At 44.2% G+C, this 5,297-nt stretch overlaps 1 protein-coding gene across 1 annotated transcript in view; it reads left to right on the top strand.

Moving 5' to 3' along the window:
* Window positions 1–392: 392 nt before the first annotated feature.
* Window positions 393–5,297, top strand: part of FAM189A1 (family with sequence similarity 189 member A1) — a 413,737-nt gene continuing 408,832 nt past the window's right edge. Inside the window, exon 1 of the mRNA XM_018552286.1 lies at window positions 393–462. The gene's annotated coding sequence lies outside the window, so the exon portion shown is untranslated. The remainder of the gene's footprint in view (window positions 463–5,297) is intronic.

Genomic DNA, 5,297 nt, shown 5'->3' with positions numbered 1-5,297 from the left:
AAATAGGCTGTGGTAGAGCATAGAGACAATTCTTTCCATTTAAGGTGAGGGAACCTTCATGTGATAAAAAGGTTCCATGCGGGGCATAGAAGAGGCTGCAATGGGGTCAAGTGAGGCTCAAGGATTGAAGCACACAACCAAGCCAGTTCTGGGGATCTAGTTATGCCTGGTACTAGGAAACCCCTTTACAATTCATTTTTTGCCATCAATTAATGTTGAAAAATCCATATTGTATCACAGAGCTGGATTTGCCAGTTTGTCAGCACTTATTTGCATGTATTTATCAGGGAGTTACTGTCTAAATATACAGTACTTTGTTATTAAAAGTTTGTACATGGTTTATGTTTTATATTTGTGTCTGTAGATAGAAGAAATGACTTGCTGACATTTCTCTTTTCTTCTTAGGTACTCTTGTCAGGACTGATTGGTGTTGTTGCTTGGAAACGGCCCCTCTCACTTGTGGTAAGTAACAGCTTTATTATGTGAGACATAGGTCTGTGTGCTTTCAGACCACTCAGCAGCAGAAATGTAAAACATTACCGAACCATTATTAGTTTTAAAATGTACAATATAAAGTCTACTGAATATAAATTCTTTAGTTCAGATAAAAGTAAATATTTCAAGCTCAAGCTTTTTCACTGTACTTGATCCTGAACTAGGCAAGCAAAGGTAATGCAGTGCATATGTTGGTACAATGTGGTGCCATTTGATATGAATGGCACCCCAATGCACTGTCTCAATGCATTTGTATTGTAACACAGTATAACGTGCATGCCATTAGCATGCATTATCAAATATGCTCTGTGCACCTTTTTTGGTGTGTTAGGCAGCTCATTCAAATAGGTGGGCTGCCCTAAAGCAACACATATTAACATGCCTGCATTATTGCAGTATGATAGTGTGGACCCAGCCTTAGACCTCCCACTTTATGCTCCAGAAAGAAAGAGTGTCCCCTTTTAGAATGTTAAACAGCTAATATTAAAATGTAGATAGGGACAGAGCTTGCCTAGGATTTTATGAGTATGTGGTACGTAGGCAAAAAATGTAGAGACAGCGAATATTGTGTGAATATTCTCAATAATTATCCAATCATGGGAAAAGCAAATTCCTGTTTACTTATTTCATCTAAATTTGATTGGATAACACTGATCACTCAACAATTCACTGAACAATGTTTTTCTTATTTTCTGATTCAAACATGATTTCAAATATGAAATTGGTTTTCCTGTACATGCTCTATGTTTCATGCAATTTGAAACCTGTGATTTTCGCAAAAAAAGTACACCCACTGATATTTACTCTAGGGATACCTTATGAACTAGACTTACATCTACTCTAACCACAGACTTATTATGATTGATTTAGAATAATTTAGATTGTAGAGATTTATCTGATTAACTTGATTTTCTTGATGAAACAGTTTGTGAAGGCATTAGGTACTGATGGTGAATTTTTTCAACATAAAGAGGGTTATTCACTTAGCATTGTTCCAGCCCTCTGCTGCAGTTCCCCATCAGGTCCATCAGCAGAGGGCGGGAACAATGCTAGTTTACTATTGGCTATTGCAAATTGAAATAGCCAATAGTAATGTCCCAATGCTTTTCAATGGGAAAGATTTTTTTTTTTCTATTCTGACATCGATCGTGTCAGAATAAAGAAAAAAAAAAGACACATCAGTCCTTCTCTCCTGGGCGGCCAGGAGCGGGAGGCTCCCGGAGAGTTTTTTCTTTTCGTTTTTTTTTTTTACAGCAGCAGAGCCGCCGGACAATGGGAAACTATTGGGCATAGCTAGCTGTCACTGCTAGCTCCGCACAATCGTTTGCTATTTACTTTTTTAACTTTTTTCACTCTTTTTCTGTTCTGCTCGGTACCTCTGAGGGACCGAGCAGAACAGCCAAGCCGAATGCCGCTCACTATTCTATTCGCTACAGCTATTCACTCACTGCTGTTCGGCTCACGTCACTTCAGAACGGTCATTCACTCGGCTGCCCTCGGCAGCTTCGTGAATAGACCCTTAAGTAGCCGAAAGATCTAGCCATAGCCTTGGCTGATCCTTCGGCTCACTTCGGCTGTCTGAGTCTTTCAGTTAAGTCGAATCAAAGGGTTGCTGTATGGGCTATTCACTATAGCCCGCACAGCAGCCAAAGGCAAGCGAACGGCTCAGCCAAGCCGATCGCATATGCTTAGGCTCGGATGAGCCGTAGTCACAGCCGAGGCGGGGAGAATGGTCTGTCGAAGCAGACCATTTGCCCTGAAAATGACAACTGGCAACTGGGCAGAGCAAGCCATGATGTCAAAGCCATGATGTCACGGCTCGCTCCGCCTAGTTGTTGTCATTCATTGACAGCCCAGCATCCTCAGGTTATTTGAGGATACTGTGCTGTCACTGAATGACAACAATGGACGGAGCTAGCCGTGGCATTACGACTGACTCCGCCCATTTGTTTTGATTCGGCCAGTCCGGGATGTGACAGGTAATGGACAAATGTCCGGTGATTGTCATTTTGCATCAGGAGTACATCACGTGCAGTCGGGTCTGCGGGCGTCATTTTTTTTATTGTGCCAAGTTGTCATTGTTGTGGACAACGCTGGACGTCGGGATTAACCTTAGGAATACATCACTGCATCAATTTTTGGGATTTTTTTTAAATAAAGGAATTGTCAAAATTCTTTGTGGTGTTTTTTTTTCTATTGAAGGATTTTTTGAAAAGTGTGTGCTCTTTATTTAAATTTTGATTAAACCCTTTAGTGAATGAGAAGGGATCCAAGTACCCCTTTACTCTTCATAAGGGGGGCAGCATCTGGGTGCCTCCGTTATGAACGGGGCAACCCAATGCAAATAAGCCCCCCTGCCCGCAGACCCGCAAAACCAACGCCCCATCGGCACAGGGACAGGGTGCTTTTCCAGGGGAGACCGTGGAAAATCACCCTCCCAGTGCCGAGGGCATGTGGCCTGACAAGGCAGGGAGGGGCTCGCTCACCTTCCCCCTTTCCTGCCTTGCTAGGCCTGTGCTCGCGGTAAAAGCGTCTAGATAGGAAATGTAGGGGGGGCTCCTTGTTTTTGGAGGTGGGGTTCCTCCTTAAAATTCCTACCAGACCTAAAGGGCCTGGTTTGACTTTGACGGGGAACTCTACGCATTTTTTTGTTTTTAAATTGGGGTCCCTCCTCACATTCCTAGCAGACCTAAAGAGCCTGGTATGCATCGGGAGGTGGACCCCACACTGTGGGGGTTTTTCTTCTTTCTTTTTCTTTTTTTTTTACACATTTTTAAATTATTTTTTATCTTTATTTTTTTACTTTTAATTACATTCTTTTTAATTCTGCTTGCTAACTCAGAAGCTACAATCAGAATAACCAAACTGAATGAGGAGGCAGCATGGCTGTCTTTTGTAGCAGTTATATAAAACTTTCTTGGTAACAAAAAGGCAGATAACAGATAAAATTAGGTTTTCGTTACTAGAATGCTGTTGGCTTTTTGCAATCCTGGGTGCAACATGAGTGCCAAGCTCCATTTCCTGAATAGTCACCTTGATCAATTCCCCAAGAACCTTGGTGCTGTTAGGGATGAACAGGGAGAGCGCTTCCATCAAGACCTCATGATGATTGAACAGCGGTGTCAAGGGGGATGGGACAAAAATATGATGGCAGACTGCTGTAGCATTAAACGAGATTGCTTTGAAAAAGTCCACAAAGGCCACAGCTACAAGTGCAAATTCTTGCCTGAATAGGACATATTTGAACTTTGTATCCCATTCTTATCAGTTGTTCTGAATCATCTATCATCTTGATGTCAAAATATATGTTCATTTAAAGTAAAAAGCATTAGTGTATACCAGGGGCGTAACTAGAAATCACAGGGCCCCATAGCAACATTTTGTATGGGGCCCCGTGATTGCTGGTTATGCCACTTGCATAGATTAGCACTGTGGATAAAAAAATTTAAATCCTATCAGAATACTAGTAGCTGCTGTGCTTAGTGTATATAAACATCCAAAAACATAAAAATAAAGTGCGCCGCGCTGCTGAATAAATCTAAGGCTCCATTCACACCTTGGCTGTACGGATACGTGCGGAGCCGCTCTAAACAGAGAATTCAATGCACTTCAATGTGCATCGTTCACACCATTGCCATGACTATTTATTTATAAAAATAGTGCAAGCGCGATAAACCAGAGGATTCGGCAAGTTCGCAGCTATTTCATAGCCGCAAACAAGCGGCATCCATGCGGATTTAAAAAAAATTTCATCCCGCAAGGTCTTTTGCACAGAAAACCGAACAGGAACTGCAAACGCTTGTATTTCTCTGAAACTACGAGCCTCTCTACCGTGATGCCAGATGGACTTGTAGTTCCTCCTTCCTGTGGGCGGAAGATGCAGCTGTGCGGGCGGAGCCACGTACAGTCATGCAACTTTCAAAAAAACCCCACCAGCCTGCGGTGATTCAGGTAAGTGGCAGAGGGGGGAGGAGGAGGAGGAGGAGGAGGCAATCCATGTTTCATCCTAAATATGGGTGTAACTTGGTCAGAAAGGTGAACTTAGAAAAACTTTAAACTTAGGAGGGGGGCGGCGCAAAAATGCACCTTTGCCTGTGTAAGCAAAAATCCTTGCACCGGCCCTGCATATCAGTGTGCTGGCTGTCACTGACACAGCTCCGCAGTGGCTCTGTCAGTGACTGCCAGCAGCTGCGGCAGAAGAGGCCGGTTTCACCGGTGTTCGATCGAGAGTTCGAAATCATCGAGTTCTCGGACCACCGCAGTGAAGGAAGAGGTGGGGCCCGCCTAAGAGCAACCCCACCTCCTCTTACATCACTGGCCAGCGACCTAAGAGCAGGTGGGGCCAGTGATGTAAGAGGAGGCGGGCCCGTCGATAGGAGGCGGAGCCCGGGGACGGAAGAAGAGGGGGGGGGCCCAGCGACCACGGAGCCGGACAACGCTGACAGGTAAGGTGTGCAGCCCATCTGAGACCCTACAGAGCCCACTATAGAGAGTCTATGGTGGGCTCTGCAAGTGGCATAACTAGCAATCACGGGGCCCCAAAATTTTGTATGGGGCCCTGTGATTCCTAGTTACGCCCCTGCATATATTGCATGGTTGTTTGCACATAGGGACGACATCCACACGTTTGAATTGCACATGTAAGCTCCCCTTTCTTCTTGTTACCATGCAGGTTAGTGTCACTGTGTAATAATGCAAGTTAGAATGTTGTGCAACAAGCAGGCTGTTCTTGTGTGCATGGGGCAGATTTGTAATGTCACATATTTCTCTGCCATCCCCCACCTCCTCTGCCTCTCTCCCCC

The sequence above is a fragment of the Nanorana parkeri genome, unplaced genomic scaffold, assembly GCF_000935625.1.
Source record: "Nanorana parkeri isolate BGI_ZX_2015 unplaced genomic scaffold, ASM93562v1 scaffold82, whole genome shotgun sequence".
Classification (NCBI taxonomy): Eukaryota; Metazoa; Chordata; class Amphibia; order Anura; family Dicroglossidae; genus Nanorana; species Nanorana parkeri.
This window is presented reverse-complemented; position numbering and strand designations above follow the sequence as displayed.